Source organism: Manis pentadactyla, chromosome 2 (genome assembly GCF_030020395.1).
Source record: "Manis pentadactyla isolate mManPen7 chromosome 2, mManPen7.hap1, whole genome shotgun sequence".
Taxonomy (NCBI): Eukaryota; Metazoa; Chordata; class Mammalia; order Pholidota; family Manidae; genus Manis; species Manis pentadactyla.
In genome coordinates, this window is record NC_080020.1 from 108,619,939 (window position 1) to 108,640,809 (window position 20,871).

A 20,871-nucleotide genomic window follows, 5' to 3' on the forward strand; every position below is an offset into this window, starting at 1 on the left:
TGAACCAGAGATAGTTCAAATAGGTGCAGCATTTTTTTCCCCACTGTGCTGAGACCTCTCTTCAACATTTTGATTTGGAAAAATTCTAAAATATTTATTTATTAAAACAGTGAGATACCATTACACACTTACTTAGAATGGCTAAAACCCAAGACACTGACAGCACTGAACACCCCACCAAATGTGGAGCAACAAGAGCCCTCATTCTTTCCAGCAGGGAATGCAAATTGAAACAGCTGTTGTGGAAAGCAGTTTGGCTGTTCCTTACAAAGCTAACCATAGTCTTACCATATGATCTAGCACTCTGGCTCCTGGGTATTGATCAAAATAATTTGAAAACTTATATCCACACACAAACCTGCACATGGATGTTTATAGCTGCTTTATTCATAACTGCCAAGACTTGGCAGCAACTGGGATGTCCTTCAATAGGTGAATAGGTAAACTATGATACATCCATATAAGGGAATATTATTCAATGATGAAAAAGAAATGAGCCACAAAAAGACATTGAAGAAACTTAGGTCCAAGTGATAAGTGTGAGAAGCCAGTCTGAGAAGGCTATATACTGTATAATTTCAATAACATGACATTTGGAGGAAAGGAAAAACCAACAGAACTTTACAAGACAAAGAATGAATCCTAATGTAAACTATGGATTTCAGTTAATAAGAACATATCAATATTGGTTCATCAATTATAATGAACATGTCACACTCATGCAAGATTTTAATAATAGGAGAAACTGTGTATGTGAGGAGGAAGGAGAGAGGGTATATATGAAACTCTCCATACTTGCTGTGTAAATTTTCTATAAACATAAAACTTCTCTAAAAAATAGAATCTATTAAAAAGTATCCATTTGGATAAAGTCAAATAATATATAGCAAAAAGTAAACATGAGGTTGGCTATGAGTTAATGCCAATTTTGGTTTTATCAAAAGAGTAAAAATCTATCAAAGTTAGTGGCTTTAAACCTGGAAATATACATACACACACACAAAATTTAGGGGAAAAGTTGACACGTGATAAGTAATTGGAAGCTTACCAAGATCCTCAGTTGTATACATAAGCTCTATTTTTAATTTACCATTGATTTGAGCTGAATGACAGGTTGTGTTCAGAAAACAATTGTTATTTCATGATTATTCTCATTCTCTAAGCTCTCTGAACACATTGCTATCCAGTTATTGTCTTACTGAATCAAAGTAAATAAGATTAGATACACCAGACCCTATAGTATGGATAAGAGGGATATGCTCTGAACAGGACTTTAGCATAATGGGGTTCCAATTTCATCTCTACTACTGAGAGAAAACAATGCAGGGGAAAGATACTCACCCTTCCTCATGTGTAGTTACCATGTCTCTCCTATAACAAGACTGGAACACATGCTCTCTGAACTCCATTCTTGCTCTCAAGTTCTTTTGTCATACCTAGTTAAATTCAGCCAAGACGTAATTTAAAGAATCCCAAAGAAAACCTGTGTCTGCAGAGATAATTTAATTTTGAGATGAATCTAATGTTGACTTACTTCATCAATTAATATTTGGACTTTGAAAAAGATAATATCCAAGGTGCTATTATGATTACCCTGACTAGGTCAAAGTCGCCCCATTATGTGCTCTTAGAGAGCCTTTTAACTTCCTTACCTATCTTTTTCCACAGTTTGTAATTATGCTGCTATGTTTATGATTATATTGTTAATGCATGCATACACATACCCACCACTAAACTGTGAACTATATGAGTGCAGAGGAAGAACTGATTTTATTCACCATTAATTCCACAGTGCCTAGAGCCCATTCAGTGAATGAATGAATGAATGAATGGAGTCAATATATTAGTTTCATGCAACACAAATATAATTTATAATTATATTTGTAAATTAAGGTAAAAGAGAATCATGATTTTTAAAACATGGTTTACTCTGCTTGATTTAAGAAGCTTTTCCTAAATGATATCCAACATAGATGCAGATTTGAGCTAAACATTTTTTTCAACAGGAAGTTGGGAATTTTAACTTTTAGTAATCAGTGGTAATTTCTTTTGCATAAATGATCTTCTATTAATTGATATGAGCCACAGACATTAGTTGCATTTATATATGTCTTATCTAAAATGAATTCTAGAGAAATTAATGGATTAAAATTAAGTTATAAAAACAAATTAATGTGAACTATGCTGAGTATAAAACTTATACCAAAAATAACTATTCCCTTATGTGACAAAATGAAAACAAATTTTTCATTTTAGATGCAAGTGTTTGATCAAGTATTTGATCAATTTTTAGTTGCAAGTTGATGATTTGATATTAAGAGCTCATATTTTCATTTTTCTATTGGAAAATGTAAAAAGTGCTCTTTTTTATTTGAAATAAGCAATAAAAAAATTTGAAACCTCAATTATTGTATCTACTTTTTATAAAAATAAGTTGCATTGCTAGGTGGTTGACTTGGTGCTTAGTCTTTTGGTCAAATATTTCGGTAAAATATTGACTAGACTACTTTTGCTTTCTTCTGTCCTGTGTTTATGGAGATGATTCTAAATGCCAGCTTAATGGTTTGGCCTTTATGACCAATTTATTATTCATGTTTTAGAAGTCCATCTGAAATAATTCCTTGCAAACATGCCCATTAATTCAGAACAACAATTTAGAAAGATTATTTTTTCAGTTCAAGATAATGTTTTATGGTGAGTGGAGAATCATAGAAGCCATTTAAAACTTAGAGCAAATACAAGAAAGTATAAAAAAGCAATACAGTTTTTTGTTACTTATCTGAAATCAAAATAGATGCCTGAGGTGTAAAGAATTTTTCTTTTCAAACAAATGAATCATCCAATTCAGCTTAAGCAAGTAAATAACACAACTCATGAAAATGTTTGCCTTGTGTGTAGCAAATATATGCTTGGGTTTTAGGGGCAAATGTTTTAATGTGACTGTGACTTGGCATTGAAAAACATATTCATTGAGATCAGAAAAATGTCAGAATCCACTATTAGCTGATGCATTCTCTATTTTCTCCAGGTTAAAGCATATTGGATCTTCATTATTACTAAACATATTCTCAGTCTAGACATGTGTTATGGTTTTATATCATTTTAATTCACTGCTCAGGATGTAGCTACACACTGAGTTTAGTGATTTTTGTGAAATTCCAACATGGAATCATCTACTGGGGTTAGAAATTTTGACTTTAGTATTAAATTGACCACTTCTTTTAGTCAAAAAGAAGGCACTTACTTGGTACATTAACAAAGTTAATTTTCCTGTTGCCTAACAGCAATTCATTTTTAAAATATTAATTGGATAATTGGAGATATTTTGTTTTGGCTTGGGATTGGGTTTTCTTCCCCGTTTATGTAAAATATTTTTGAAGCAAAACAACTAGATTTCAAATACACAGAAAATCTTCAGATTGTATAATAGAGGACAGTCACTTGTCTGAAAAAATATGCTTTTATTATCTTTAGTCCAATTTTTCTGTGTCCTTATAGTATGTTAAGTGGTCTCCATGTCCTGTATGCTTAGAAGACCAGTAAGTGGGCAAGAACTCAGGACAGAAAAGGTAGAGCTCCCTGAGTTTAAATCTGAGGATCTACAGCTTGTGTAAAGTTGGAGCCGCTTTGACAGTACAGGTGTATTGATGGTAATAAGATAATTATCATTAAACTTTTATATGCCTCTGGTGTAAAGAAAATCTGTATTCATCCCATACACACACTTGGGTAAGGATAGATTTCTGTAGCTTCCGACTTTCCAGGTTGGAGAACATGAAGTCTTCTAGGATCCATACAGCTGTCCACCATTATTATTTGGTCCAGATAGTACCCTTTTTTAGATAAAATGCAAAAAGGAAAAAGAAAATGGCATGATTGTTCATGTGAAACAGGGATACCAAATTTATTGAAATAAGTAAGTACATTATGCAGTCTTACATATTTGAATTTGAAATGAATGAGTTCCTTTTCTATTGCTTTACATTGCTTTTCATGCTGCATTTGTGAGTTTTGCTTTTGTTTTGAAATCTTCCCTACAACAGTTGCTGTTGATCATTGATATATTAAACAGAGAAAGAAAGTGAGATTGAAATTGGTAATAGAATGTCAATGAAGTATTCTGGATATCTTATTTTGTAATTTCAGTAAGACATAGTTTGTTAACCTCCATCTTAATCAACACACTGCTTTTTGGCTCAAGCTTTTTGGGACCCAAACTTTCTATACCATTGTTAAGGGGTTTGGTGGACGGAGTCAATATCATCTCAGGCATGCACAGACGGTGAAACGAGGGCCATTTTTTCAGAATATGTTCATGTTTGCTGGTTTTAACTAAACTTTAAAGTCTCATCTTTACATACTCTGCTGAGCTCACTGGACAACACCTAGAACAGTGCTGCCATTGCCTACCATAATGCTTAACATGCAGACGTTAGTGCTAATGACCCTGAATGAAAACTGTGGCATCACCAGCCAGGAGGATCTATAATGGGGTACTGTGCCGAAGCTGATATTACCATCACTGGATCAATTAGAGGTTATATGGATTACCCTGTGAGGGACATTGCCTTCAAAATCACATCTGTTTGCTGCTGTGCTTATTTCCAAAAGGGGCAGATTCCCTCCCAGCTACCCAGGTTTATTCTTGAATCGATGGAGGAGAAGACATGAGCACACCAGACCTCAGCCCCATAATCGAGTATCCTTTATTACAGTGATTAGAACAAAGCCTTCTAGTGGATGGTGGGAACTCCAACTAAGAGAGCACTGTGGACTCATCTTGAGCAAGAAAACATGCATAAGAATGGGCCCCTTTGTAGCCCAGCTGAATTGTTTGGCCCCAAAGCAGAATGCTGGAATCTCCGTTTATAACCTTATGTACTTACACAGTTATACAGAAACTAGATGATTCCAACTTCATTTCAGATTCAAGTTATTTGATATTAGCAACATGGGGGAGATTCTAAGAAATGTAAAAAAGAAAGAGTGATAGAAACTTTCTTTTCTACCATGACCTTGACTATTTTTCCACTACTTTTTATGGCCTCTAATAGGAGGAATGTTGACCAAGGCAAGTTGGGTGAACATTGAAAACACAAAGGCAATCCAATCCATTTACACATGAAAAGTTCAGCAGAGAGTCAAGAGGATTTTCAGTTTTCGTAATTCCAAATAATTCATTTAATTGGAACAACTTAAATTTGTAGGGCACCTTGCAGTTTTCAAGGATGCTCACAGTCATGATTATAGCTGAGCTTCCCAGTAACCTGAGGTGGAGTGATACATTTCCAACCTGCTCATTGCCTAGAAGGTCAGTGACCTACAGACATGGCTCAAGGACACAGTCTTGGTTTCAAGAATTACTTTTCCATAGTCAGATAGGCAGCTATCCATTCTGGATATTAATGTAGCAGTGTAGGAATATGATATTGATGGCTTCTCTTCTGTGCTTGCCTATTAGGAGTAGAGCCAGATTTAGAAGCAAGGATTCACAAGTCTCAAGCCGATCTTACTGATTTTGTTTTCCAATCAGTTCTACTAGCTATAACAGTAAAATGTAGCTAAGAAGAGTAAATCAGCATTATGAACCTTTCTTTATTTGTCATCTGAAATAGTAATGAGCAGCATGCAAAAATGGCAGGTATATTAGCCGCAAACGTCTTTTACATGTATTTAGAATACCTTACTTCAATAAGATATTAACAAAGGCTTCTGTATTTTTTTTTAACATTAAACCCTTTTTATCCCCTAAAATGGAACTGAATACCAGGAATAAGCCCTGTTATAAAATGCTTTCTATTATTAGTGGCTGAGAAAGACACATATTTGAAGATATTTTCAAACGATTTCTACTTAATGACTTCCAGTGGGACAGGAGTGCCTAATAAAATTAACAGTATCATTTCTCGGGTTCTTTCCTGCTGATCTCAACTTTTAGTTGAAAAGTATTCATTAATTCCTTCACTCGAAAAGAGCACTGTCTCACTGAACTTAATTCCCTGCCAGAGAGGCTTTAACTCCCTGGGAGAAGATTCTTCCCGGCTTTGCCTCTCCGGGAGGTAGGGCTGGTCTAGCTGATGAGCTGCTGGCCCCCAGTCACCAGAGACAATGCCCATCTTTGGTGTTGCTATCTAAATCACCTCCGACTTCACTTTGCTCCTTTTCAAATGTGAACTTGGTTGTTTGAAAGAAAATTTTCCAGTCTACGTGAGTGAAGAATATGTGGGATTTAGATAATTGTACTTCTAGCTTGCAGCAGAGAAATTGGGAACACCCAGCATTCACATTATTTTGTAATGTTTGGTTGATTGATACACTATAGCAGTTATATAGAAAATATATTTAGTTGCCTCTAGGGTAGTTTTGATATTTTGGAGTATTAGTTATTTTAATTTCATAGCATCATATTATCTGTTTTCAGAGATGCTGTGTGCAATGAAGTTTAAAATTCAGTGGCAGGCAAATGCACTGACGTAAGGCAGATGTGGTACAAGCTGGTCACCATATTCATTCCCTCAATGAAACTGCTTCTTCATTATCTCACAGAGTTACTGCTGATGGAAGGACCTAGGAGAATCGCATCTATATAAAAATATGCAGTTAATGCAATTGTTTTTGCATTAAGCAATCTATGATTCTATAGTTCTTTGGAAGTTGAGAACCCAGAAAACACACACACACACACACACACACACACACACACACACACACACACACACATATACATGAGCTCCTTTTCTGAAATTTCAGCAACGTTTCATGTCCTCACCAGAAGGATCCTCTGCCCTTCTCTGTGTTGGTGTCTTTTCTTGTTGTCCAGCCTGAATTAATCCTGTAATAACTTTTAAAGACTTATCCTCACAGACCTCCCGTGAGATAACTAACCCAAGACTGGTCTGTCACGAGGAAGCATTTTATTTCACTGTTTTGGGGGGCTTTTTTATAGCATTATAGATTAATGTAAAGGGAAATTGTAATTAAGCAAAAGTGTAGCAAGTATTCTTTTAGGACCACATTTTCAAATGCTTTTCTAAAATACAACTGGACAAAGTTGCTAATAATACTCCACTTTCATATACCACATTCTATGTTCATTGACTCTTAGAATCAATAGCTAGTTAATTTATGACTTAATTAAAGCTAGAATGAGCACCAGCCCTGAGGAAGGGCAGCATTATTGTCATTATGTCACCTTGCTAATCTCTGCTTCTATATTTGCTAAGTGCAGACTCAATCAGGCAGGTGGATAATTTACATGGCCAAATATTCACACGTATATGCGATTCCAAGTTTGGAAAAAATTATATTAGCTACAAATTTCTCTGTATCTGTACAACTTTTTCTGATGTTGATTCTTTAAAACAACCTAGAGAAGACTTATCTGGATGGCTAACATCCCCTAACAACACCATTACTACTGCTTGTTGGAGCCACCTCCTAGAGGATCAAAATTTCCATTTTTCATCTGTTCCCACTCCTTGGTCTCCATCCATTATCTAGCCAAAGACCACTCTTGAGGACTTTTCTAGAGTTCTGGTGGAATTCAAGCTCCAAAATGCTTTGTATCTTTTAGGGGCAGCGAAGAGGAGATTCCCTGAGCTCAAGAGGGAGAAGAATGTGCAAGGAAGCAAGCTTATGTTGACTTTTCTAAAAGTAGAGCCACTTCCCCTCCAGTAGTACTGCCTAATCCTTTCCTGCTTCCTTCAGAAGAAGTGGTCGAAGAATTCCAGGAAGTGGTGAAGATGGAATGATTTGGGGGTATTGAAAGAGAAATAGTCAAAATAATCTTTAATTGTACTAAGAGAACAATAGTTACTAGAATGAGAGTGGAGATGCTCTGTTATACTCTACACCCAAGTTAGCAAGCTGCCTTTCTTTGTCAGGAACCCTTTTGGGAGGAATGTATTTACAAGATGGAGTATTCAAAAGAGAGTGACAAGGACAATAAGAGTATTCCAAACTGAATAATCTAAGGAAAGGAAAAGGAGAAGGGGAGATACAGATGGCGGGGTAGGGGAGTCCTAATTATTTTCACATATTTAAAGGAAAATTATTATGTTGAAGAGGAATACACTTGTTCTGGATAAGCTTAAGAAAGACTAGTGGGTGGTCAGAAAGAATCGTCTAGTAGTGGGAGCAATCCAAAGATGGGAGGGTATGACTCAGGAGGCTGTGAGAATTTCAAGTCCCTGAAACACATGGCAGAGTTGAGCCCTTGAATTGGATACTTCCTGTAGTGCAGTAATTCCAGAACAGTGTTCTATAGAACACTAGGTCCGCTAGATGTCCACTGATAGTTTGTAGGAAGAAATAAAAAGACTCTGTGTGTGTGTGTGTGTGTGTGTGTTTGTAGCTGTGGGACTATTCTTGAGTCAAATAAATTGGGAACACCAGTTTGAAAAGATTGAAATAAGTTCTTAAGTTATTTCAAAAATATGTCGGTGTCCTTAATATGATATTAATATGTTTAATATGCTATTACATGTATTGTGAACATCAAAGAGTCTTCAACATTACCTAAATATATTTGACCAAAGGAATATTTATTTGTCTTAGAACTATCTTTCAATATCTCATGAAGATGTGTTCCATGCAACTCAGTTTAGGAAATATGTTTACAGAGAATGTCACAGTTTATAACATTTTAAGGACATTTTCAAACCTATAATCCTCTGTCACTTTTTTAAATGTGGCAGTAAGGGAATATACAAGGAAGAGGGAGTATGTATTATCAAGTATGGCACGTATATGGTCCAGAGATGTCTGCTGTTTGTTATTAAGGTCTGAGGAATTTTCCACATTGTGAATGAATGTAAAGTGGGCAATTTAAGAAGTGCCAAATAATGTGATTTTCCAAAGAGAGAACCAACAGATAACTCAATATAAAATGCTCTTCTCAGACTAATTGACTCAAAATTTTTCACTCCTTTGGTTCTATTTAAAGACTAACTTTTTAAGACCGCTGTCTGGAAGAGATTATAGAATTAACAGCATAATGAATATTATTCTCTTGCAGAACAGATGACATATGCCTCTACCCTTTACACCTGCAGTTGTCACTGATTAAAGGGGAAAAGGCCAAAGACATCACTCCTGATAATTATGCATGATTACATGGACCCACAGACACATGAACACATTAGCACCTGGGATAAGATCAAATTAAATTCTGTGTTCATTCTACCTATTAGCATTTTCTCTAAGGAATGTGAAATTTCTGAATTGGGCTTTTTAAAAATTGAACATCTGATCTGGATGCTATAACCACATTCATCTTTGAAAGAACGTGTCAGGAACATGGATTGCTTAAAGCACTATATACAAAAGCCTGTAAAGATGTAATAAATACCCTCCAGCTTCTGCTGGGCATTTTGGACTGGAAAAGTCACCCATTAGAGTGACCAAGACAAATGTTTTCTTTAAAAGCAGGTTTAGATTTTCTGAGCCTCAATACATTATTCATAGCATAATGACATCCAGAGGGAAAACCTAACAGGTGACTGAGGTAAGACTATGTGGTCACTGTTTCTAAGTAACTGATTTTGGTGGCCTTTCCACTTTGCCGGAGGAAGTAGAGGTACCCACATGAGTCTTCACAGTGTGCTGAAGCTTAAGTGGAAATGGTTTCAATTTCTCTGTCTCTTTAAGGTTACCAAAGACCACTCTTGATTCCTTCTTGGGGTGAAGCAGAATGTCTACTGATCACAGAGTATTGAGCCATCTAAATCAGAGACTTGTTGGTTGGGTTTCTCCAATATTCTTAGATGCTGAGGTCTGTGTGCAGAAGTTTTACTCTGGAGTTCCCTTGAGATCAATGCCTATGGGAGAGTGAAGGATACAGGGCTGGGTAGAGAGAGAAGTCGGGCTGTGGAAGAGGTGCCACAAAGGCCTCAGCCAAACCTTTGGGAAATTCTGGAGCTGTGAGAAGTCTGCAGAGTTGTCCCACCTTGAGGCAAGTGCCTTTTCACATGCTCCTCCCCCAAGATCAGTCACTGGATGTGTGTTGTCCACAGAGAGGATCTGTAACTTTAAATAGGTGGCTCTCTGGCTGAGAACAATTCTTAGACAGAAACTCAGCTGAGAGCTGACAGCCAGCAACACTCCTAGCAGCTGGGAAAATGGGAGATTCCCTCAGTCTGGGATGGAGAATCTGGGTGGCTATTCACAGCAATCACTAGACAGCTAAGCACAGAGTAACCTTTTCAATTACCTGCCTTAAAAGCAACCTAAAACTAGAAAAATGTTGGCAACTAACATTTATTTACTGTCTACTACGTACTATGCACTTTAAGCATTAACACTAAAATGGAATGGCAGCTAACGTTTATTGAGTTTTTGTTTCTCAGGTATTATGCTAAATTTTATATACATGTTATTCTATTTAATCTTTGAGTCAATTCACTCATTTTATTCTGTTTCACAAGTGAGGAAACCGAAGCTAGAAAAGTTTAAGTGACATGCCTGAAGTAACCCAAATATAAATGAAAGTGTCAGGATTTGAATTCAGATAGTCTGCTCCAAAGTCTTCACTCTTTACTTCCAGGTTATACCACTTGTCTACACTGCATTGCTTTCTTTTATGCTTGCAAAAATGCATGTACCATTATTATCCCCATTTGACATTGAATAAAATGAGCATTGGGGAAGTTACATTACCTTCCCCAAGGTCACTCATTATTAGTAACTCAAATAGGCTCCATCTGATTCTAAAGCTCTTGTTCTTTTTACCGCCCCTGTATCGATTGTAGGCAGTGCATTAAAACTCGATAAACACTCACTTAACTTATGAGGCCTTGGAGAGTAGTTTTTATTTAGCCTCATGAATTTATAACCATCATGGAATATTTCGATTAGAATTGGAGTGTGTGCCAACAAAGAGGCCAACAGCTAGTTTATGAAGTCAAAGGAAGCTTCATGGACATCTCCATTTCCCCATATTTCATGCAAGGCTATTCAGAGCAATTAAGCAATTTCTTTTTGCAGCAGTTCAGGTAATTCCAAGATTAGTTCCATAATTAAGGCAAGGACCATGTCTGATTCATACCTGTATCCATCCAAGTGACCGCCACATGGCAGATGCTCAATAAAAATTTATTGACAGTGTGAGGGAACATAAGAATGTGATGGAGACCAGTAGTTCCCAGGATTTTACCATCAAGGACCTCTTACCCCATGTTCCCTCCCAGAACCCAATTCCTCTTAATAAATACATATTTTATAAGTAATAACTTATTTTACCATTGTTAAAATTAAAGAATTCCACTAGAACCCTAACCCTAACCCTAACCCAATAAGCTACGGCTAGTCAATGCTAAAACAGAATTAATAAAGTGATCCTGCCAACAGAAAAGTAACATTTCAGTTAACTCGTGTGGCCAGTTTACAGGTGACTGATTTCTATGGTGGTCGACAACATTACTACCTTTGATATTTGTAGGTCCAGGACCTTCAGGTTGGAAACCATTGAGAGTCAAGGTATCAACCTAGATAGTCCCTGAGATGTTTGTTTCAGACGAAAACAGACATGATGAGTTTCCTTTCAGCACAAGTTCAGCAGCAGCTCTTTCTTAGCGAAAGGAGAGGAGCAAGGAAGGGCAGGTACCAGCAGATAGAAACCATATGTTTGAACAAAGTAAATTGCTTCTTAACTTTGAGCACCCAGACTCGCTGAGCATTTGCACTGGGTGAGGGACTATGTGGTGCTGAGGAAGAGACTGAGATGGGAACAGTTGATTCCACAAGTGTTTATTAGAGTGACACTCTACCCTTGAAAGAAAACCCATCGTCTGCCAGCTCGCAGGGTCTTTTTGTTTAGAACTTGCAAGTTTGCTCTCTTTCTTCTTTTCTTAGAAAATTAGTGAACAGAATAATCCCTGTGCAGCAGGAAGCCCCCGCAGCAGAGCTGACTGCGCTCACGTTCTGTCTCCCGGCAGGCTTTATGGCTCTTTCGGAAACGTTGGCTCAGAGTAAACGATGAGCCTGCAGACACAATACATTTTATGAATGCCAAACACCATTTTTCTTGTAGTATGTATGATCTTATTTTAATTGAAAATGGATTTTTAACAGCTTTCTTCCATTCCACAATAAAAAGGGCTCCTGTTGCTGTCATCAAAGGAAACGGGCGGCATCTTTTGCTTTGATTTGACTGCATTGCTTTTTGTTAAACAAGCACAAAAATAGACTAAACAACCTGCTCCCTTGTATTCCAAGGACGTGGCATTCATCTGTTTGAAAACGCAAAGCAGTAGTGCAGTTACAGTGATGGTGAAGGCAGGTCAGTCTCTGTGCACGATATTCCTGGGGTGGCAGCAGCTCTTGTGTCCTTACCCTGTGACTCCCAGGATATGTCTGCATTCATGGCTGTGGCCAAGTCCTCAGGAACATGCCTGGACCTTACAATGGAATAGTACCCTCATAGACAGCATCACCTGTGTGTGTGTGTGTGTGTGTCTACCTTCAAGGGTTATTATTCCTAATTTTACAACTGGGACTCAGAAGAGGTGCACAATTTATGCAAGATTATAAATAAACACAATGAGACACATTACTGTACTCAGGACCTGAAATTTATCTTTTAATGCCAATCCGTTTGATATGATAGTTTTTGTTTGTTTAGTTATTTCTAATAAATCTCTTTCCTCTAGTAGACTGCATAAACCCAGAGAGTAAGGGCTGTGTCTGTTTCTGAGCACCGTCATGACCTCAGCACACAGAATAATACGTAGCACCTGAGAGGTGCTTTATGAATATGCATTGGACAGATAAGCTTGAATACAGTTTGAACTTGACTTGAACACAGAATCTGGGAAAGTCAAGGAGAGATGGGTTCTTTTTTTCCTTTCACAGTCAGTCCAAGTATATGTTTAGTCATGCTTTTAATTATTTTCTGTCTTGCACCTAAATACTTGCAGTAATTTAGTTCCAAAAATACATAGTGCAGGTCACAGGAAGACTTAGGAGGGCTTTTGTGCCCTATTCAGGGAAGCCCAGGTCCTCTAATATCTCTAGTTATTTGTTAGGACATTTGTTTTGCAGACAATTCATATGACTTCTTTCTTTCTCTGAGTGCAATTTTAAGGGAGAAATTTTTTCAAAACTGAGCTATTTTCATCAGGTATTAATCAGATATGCTGCTTCCTGAACAGAAACAGGTTTAGCAAAAAATGATGAGCCTGTATTTATGGAAGTTATGATTTCCAGTATATATCTGTCTGTCTACCTGAATCCTCTTCCAGGGTTTAAACCTACAAATGCAAAAGCCTTGCCTTTGATCCCTGTATGCTTCAGTGAATGAAATGCCAGCCTTTTGGGCAAGAGTCTCTTTTCATAGTCTTTCTCTTCTTTACATTTCCAAAAAAATTTCTAAGCTTTCAGAAATGCCCAGATTGACAGGAAATCACATTTTAAAATATGTCAGACTTGATTTTAATTAGTTGGTTCTGGGTGACTCAGTTGCTCTATGGAAGAAAGACCTGTGATCATTATTTTAAACTCTGCAGATCAGTGAAGCCTCCATTTCCCAGGAGAGGCTGAGTTTGGGACAGGCAGTAATGAGGCTCTGACATTTTCACCATAATCTTTACCCGCCAGGGCATCAGAGAGTTCTGTAAAAATTAATGAACTGAACTTGGAGATTTCTATTTCATTTAAAAATAGAAACATTTTATTGTTTAAATTAAATACATTCAAATAAAATTCACTAAAAATGCCAATGTTTTATTATCCACAATCATTCATCCACAACTGCAAAGTACAAATTTAGAGATGTTAGAGAAGTAGCATATATAAAATGCATTTGTTGTAAAAGTGTTATGTATACACACACACACACACACACACACACACACGAATATGAATTTGACATGGATTCCTAATATTAAATATTTAACAAATATTTAATAAATAAATATTAAAGTTTAAATAAAATTAAATAATAATTAAAATTAATAATACATTGATAGTAAAAAAGAAATCTGATTGAGTTTAATTCTAATAAACTTATTCATATAAAGGTAATGATTATTACTATCATGATTAACACAGATGCTCATGATACTATATGTATAATGCAGGGAAAGTTGCTTTGCAAATTGGTCAATTTGAAAATTTGAAAGTACAAAATAGTTAAAATCCTTCCAAGTTAATTTAAAAAGATGCTTTTATTGTGCATAACAGTAATAAATTCACAAACTAAAATCTGTGGCAGTAGCCACAGTGAGGAAGACTGAGTGGTCTTTTCCTGAACTGTGTTCCTGCATACACTTCTATTCTAAAAGTAAATCTTTCACTTCTAAAAATAAAACCTGTTTATTTATTCAATAAGTATTTATTACTTAGTCTATGTCAGGCACAGAACTAAGCACTGGGGATGCAGCAGTGAGTAAACAGACAGTCCTTGTCCTCAAAGTGGTTACGGTCTAGGTGGGGAGACGATACTGATCAAACATATAAATATAATTACAGTTCTGACTAGTGTTTTAAAGAAGTAACATTTAAATGATCACCCAAAAGATAGTGAGTTGGCCAAGAAAAGGGACAGGGAAGAGAAGTCATTCTTGGTAAAAAAAACAAACAAACAACAAAGAAAAAACAGAAAACAAATGACAAAAAACAGCGTTTGCAAAATTGCATAACGAAAATTCAGCTGGTCAAAATGAGCAAGACTGAGGAGGTGGCTTGAGTGGCGAGGGAGAATGTGAACAGAAATGAAAATGAAGGAGCCGCTAGTGGCCACTGTTCAGGGCCCTGTGGGCCAGTTAAGGGCTTCTATCTTTATGCTAAATGCACTGAGAGGTGATTGAAGCATCCTAAGTAGGAGATTGACCCGATTAATAAGTCAGTGTCAGCACCGTAAGGGTTAGTGAACTCAGCACTTCCAATTCCTTAATCTTTTCCTTTAAATATTTTCAAAACCACTTCTCAAAGCCAGCACATCAAAAGACCTCTAGCTTCCACACCTCTCCCCTCCTGTTTGTTGGAGGAACGTTTTCTGATTTCTATGGACTTGCCTGTTTCTCTTCTAAGAAGCCTGCAGTCTGTTTGAAGATGCCTTCCCTCAGATAAGTGCCACATTCCAGAGAAGGGCTTTAGGGCTTCATGTACCAAATTTTGGTTCTGGGCCTGCTCTTTTACCAACTTAATTTATAACCTATGATAGGAAATGCATACTTGGACGTTTGCCACAACTATGTGCCGAGGAATGGAGCCCTTCCAAGGATACGTCCCCAAAACCTCATGACCAGTCTTGCCCTAACAGCGTCAAGACACCCCCCAGCTTCCTTTGATTGAATCTTTCACTTGGAGTGGAAGCTGGAAAGAAATCCTGCAGCCTCAGTTTTACATTGCAACCGTATTTTGGCTGGGTGTCACTCTCAGAATTCCCTGCTGCCTTCCTACGTTGAGGCTTTATAGCCTCTGCAGTTGGCTGAACAGTCTAAATCCAAACTATAAATCCATCATCTAATGAAAAAGATTAAGAAAAAAAGGGGAGGGGCATTTATAAGACAACATTGCAGTACTCATACAATCATATCTTTCTATACCAAAGGAGACCATTCCATTAATAGATGTTAAAATATTAATATACAAATTCAAAGGGAATTTAGTCATCTCTTGAGATCACATAACTCACTAAGAAATATTTTCCTTCATACTGTGAACATTATTCAAATTTCCACTGGCAGCTTTTTGGCTGTAAAGGTGGAGATAATACAAATGAATGAGTGAGGGCTTTTTAGAATCTCATAGCAAATTAAGAAGTTTCATAGGGAGACAATTTCTTTACATGTGAAGAGAACACAAGTTTCAGCATCATTAGATGGTAGACTTTGTATGGAACTAATATTAGATTCCACTTTGCATAGGAAAGTCAAAGAACTCTTCTTTAATTGGACAAGATCAATGACAAATCTTTAAATGCACATAAAATGAAGTTCAGACTCCACAGGCTGGCAAAGGAGGCCCTTACCAATCTGGACAATGCACCGTCGGGCTCCTCCCCTATTCTCATCAGTCTCCCTACTGTCACCATACATCCATGGTCTTACTTTCTGTTACCTTGTTCTTCCTAATCAGGTCATCTTTTATGCCTATATACTTTTTTTAAATCACTTTATTGAGGTTTGACTGAAATATATAAAACGGTACATAATTAATGTATACAACTTGATGAGTTTGGGGATAAGTATATACCCAAGAAACTGTCACCATCCTGGCCATAAACATATCCATCACTTCCCGAAGTTTCCTCCCTTCCCCTTGATTACTTTCATTGGTTTTTTATGTATGTGTGGTAATTATTAGCAAATTTTTGTATGAAGTACAGGATCGTTAGGACATTATGCTAAGTGATATAAGCCAGGTGCAGAAAAGCAAATACTATGATCTCACTTATATGTGGAATCAAAACAGTGAGACTCATAGAAGCAGAGAATAGAGATTGCCAGAGGCTGGGGAGAGGGAGAAATGGAGAGATGATAGGCAAAGGATACAAAGTTACCATTAAGCAAGATGAGTAAGTTCTGAAGATATACTGTACAGCCCTCATGCTTTCACATGTGCTGTTCCATTTTCTTGAAATGCCTTCCTTTTGTCTTTATCAAAGGAGTCATGACTCAGCTTAAATGTTCCCTATTTTGTGATGTGTTTCTTCACATCATTCCCCCTTCACAAGATTCCCCCTTAATGTCTCCCAAGTGAAATAACTCATTTCATCTACTGTGCTCCTATAGAGCCCTATGACCATGACCATTGAGCTATACTGTTATGATTGGCTCACATCCATTCTGCTTGTTGGACTTTGACACCAAGATTCTAGTTCAACAAATATGTTGTTTTCCTTCCGAGTTTCAGGGAAAGTGGTAGGTACAGGGGATATATGGATGACTATGATACGATTTTTGTTTTTTTGAAAAGTGTGCAGGTACTGATAGAAATAGGCATGGAATTGGATAATCTCAATGCTCCGTGCAATGTACAGTTACAGAACTATGCTTAAAGGAGTATAAGGCATAAATAAAAGGGGTCTTCACCTAGGTTTGGATGGGAGGTATTGAGATAATGCCCAGCCAAACCTTGAAGGGCAAGCAAAAATTAGACCACAAAGTGAATTTGAAGAAGGAATGGTATTTCATATAGAGGAAAGGCCTAAATAATACTGCTGAGGCATGATACCACGGGTGTGCATCAGTGGGGGAATATAAACTTTTCCATTTTACTGGAGAACAAATTAGCACATAGGAGGTAGCAACAAATGAGGCTGAAGAGGGATGTGTGTCATAGTGGTATGAGGGAAGCTTGGAGGGACTTGTCTACATTGCTAGAGAACTGGGGCTGTCTTACAGGCAGAAGAAGACTTTGCAGTTGTTCATGTAGAGGGATCATGGACTCAGAAAAGGGAAAGATTGTTCTGACTGTAGTGTAGAAAAGACCATAAAGGAGTCTGGGGGCAAGGCTGTGGCAATATGTGTCTGAAAGAGATGAGGAGGTCTGAACTCCAGGATGATTCTACAGAGCTGCAACTAAAACACTGTCTTCCATAGGTGTGCATTGCATCGTTGTTGAATGAATGAATGAGTGAATGAATGACTGGGTGATTTTTAAAAATTAAATTTTAACCAGCTTGTCTTATGCCATTAAAACTGTTACATTGAGACACTATGTTATTATCACCAGAGTGGGCTTTTCAGTTCATCCTAATTATCTGTCCAACACTACATATAATCAGAATTTTGCAATTGGCTGTAAATCATGCATCCTAAATATAATGGTGTCCCCAAGAGGGCAAAAATTGGCTCTTGGGAGAACCAACAAAAAATTAACTTTCTTTATGTAAAGCATAGATATAAGCAGTATATAAATGTACACAGTCTATCTGAGGTATTAAAATTTCATGGAGAAGGAGGGTGAGTAGGAAAAAAAATACTTTAAAAGGTTTCATAGGGGGGCAATAATGAAAACCCGTTAAGAAATGCCACTCTAAATAATTATTGTAACTTCAGCAGCATTTGCTAGTTTCAGTCCAGTGTATTGATTCTTTTTTGACATAATTCTACTTAGTAATTTCTGAGTATTTGAGATTCAACTTGGCATCATGTTGACTTTAGGAAGTATATCTGAACCAAAAAATCGAAATATTTCCATGGCTCAGAGAATGGCATTTTAAATATAAAACTCATATTGCACCTGAGGACGACAAGCTATTCCCAAAGGACGTCCCATCCATCCTCCAAGCAATCTGCGTTAGAGAGAAATGGAGAAGCTCACTCTTGTATTCTCCTAACTTCTCTCCACAGGGATAATAATTAGTTTTTCTAAATTCAAGCCCAGGAATTTGAATCTTAGAGCATCAGAATGCATTTGAAGAGCTGTTTTTGTAATGGTCATGGTTCTAGGATGGGAATTTGGTTCTCAGGAACCTCCTGTGACCTTGTACCCCAGGGATCCAGTGAACCAGTTACTCGGTTAAAGTTGGTACAGAATCAGCACTGGCCCCAAGGTCATTTATCAACTCCACCCCTCCCCTCTCAAGGTGAGAACATCTGTTGAACAACCATTCTTCCCAGGAAATGTGCTGGTTCTGATAACTTTTCCAAAAAGTATCTGCCTTTTCGAAAATGCCAAGGTAATACTGCATTCCCAACAGAGATGCATCACCTCCTCTAGCAAGTCCAGAAGGGAAAGTGATCAAATTCATACCTGAATGGCTGCACACACATGCCGCAGCATCTGCCTTCCTAATGAACTTGAACATGCTCACGTCTGTGCTGTAAGCAACCAGAGTTTTCATTTTAAGATAGGTTTCTCTTCTGAGACTGCTGCTGTCAGGACCAAATCTCTCCACTCACCAGCCTATTTTCTGAAGGCCTTGGGTCTCTTAGATCCATCTTATGTTCTTTTAGAAGGAATTGGATCCTTCTCTATCTATCACCAGGAGAAAAATGTATGTGCTGAAAACCATGGATCAGAAAAATGTATGTGCTGAAAACCACAGGATTAATGTCGCCCAAGGTAGCTGACCTACTTCTTCCCAGATGGGTTGAGTTTATTTAAACTATACATGCTTTCTGAAGTATGGAAAAGTGCCCATGCATTTACATTCCATGCTTCCACCACACCAGCTAAAGGGAGTATGGCTTCCTTTTCCCCTGATTTTCATGACTCTATATGCTCCTGATTTTCCTCCTACTTCTCTTTTTCTTTTATTGAGTCAGCTTTTCTGCCCATCCCTCAAATGCTGCTCATCTTCAAATGTTTTCTCTCCCCCTTCTACAAAATCTTCCCAGGTAGTTTCATCTATCGTCATGGCTCTAACTATTCTATATGATGGATCTTGACAACTCTGTGTCCTGAATATCAGACCTGTACTTGACTGTCAACTGAGATCTCAACCCATGTGTCCCAGAGTTACTTCAAACACTGCATGTCTCAGACTGAATTAAGCATGTTCATGGGAAAGCCTTCATTCCTATCTTCCCAAGATTAGCGAATGCTGTCCACTTTCCAGCATATTGCTAGAAATCTTGGCATCATTCATATCATTCATGGCCTCTTTCTCCCACTCCATCTACATCCAGCCCCACACCGATCAAATGTTGTCATTTTATCCCCTCAGCTCCTTTCAGTATTGCTGCCATCACAACCTAAGCTACTACTGCCTCAGGATGACTTCAACAGCAGCATGGCTGTGATTTCTGCTCCTGGTCTTGCTGTCTCCCACTCATTTGTCCTTACTGGAGACAAACCACTCTTCCCAGATCACAAATCTGGGCATATTATTTCCCTGGTTAGGAGCTTTCAGTTGTGCATTTCTGAAAAGCCCTCCATCATCTGGTTCTTTCTTATCTGTCCAACATTTTTAATGCTTCCTTAATTTGTGTGATATAACTTCTTTGAGATTCTTACCTGCATCATTCCCTCTTCCCCCTCTGCTCTTCTCTCTCTCCTTCCCCCTCTACCATTCAGGAATTTAGGGTCCACATGTCTTTCTTCTGTTTGCCTGCATGTCCTTCTCCAGGCACACATCATACTCCTGTCAATGAATGAAGAAACAGTGTTTCCCCTGCCTGAAAGTGCATGCATTGTCCTTCACCCCCATTCCCACCTTTACCCCACTAAATCTTCCTAATCCCTCAACATTCAGGGAGCATGTTTCTGAAAATTTACCTTGACTTCTCAGGCTAGGCTAGGTGACTCTCCTCTATAGCCTCATGGTCATTAATCATCTTTTATTATGAAAGTCAGATCACACCACGCACCTGCTCTTCCTAAGACTCCCCATTTCGTTCAGAGTGAACCTCAAAGCCCTGATGATGGCCTACATTGCCTATGGGATCTGCTGTCCTTTCTCATTACCTCTCCAGGATTGTCTTTTACTACTCTCCCCTCTCTTTTTCCAAGCTTAGGCATCCTAGCCCTTCAGGGCCATGGTAGTAGCTGGAATGTTTTCCCGAGATATCCACATGACTAACTCCCTTGTCTCCTTAGCACACGTGTCCCTTTAGTGATGAGACCTGCTAAATCACCCTATTTTAAGTTGCAATCTGCTCTGCTCTTCTCCACCTGCACACTCCTAATTCTTTTTTTTTTTTTGCTTCATTTTTATAGCACTTACTCACTTCTATCAAAGGATATAATTTATTTATAATTATTTTTTATCATTTGTCTCTCCTTATTAGAATGTAAGCTCCACACAGATCGATGTTTTTAACTGCTTGGTTCACTCAAGTTTTCCGAGTGCCTCCAGTGGTGTACAGAACATAATAGGCAGTCAGTAGATGTACTTAAAAGATGAGCCCTGGTTGCACTACATTAAAATTTTTGTCCTCATCTATCTGCCACCACCATGCACTCTGAATGCAGGGGTTTGCT

The 20,871-nt window shown here is 37.7% G+C and overlaps 1 protein-coding gene across 1 annotated transcript in view; it reads left to right on the forward strand.

The window, feature by feature from the left end:
- PLCXD3 (phosphatidylinositol specific phospholipase C X domain containing 3) overlaps window positions 1-20,871 on the forward strand; it is a 177,995-nt gene that overhangs the window by 150,162 nt on the left and 6,962 nt on the right. The gene's annotated exons all lie outside the window — the stretch shown is intronic.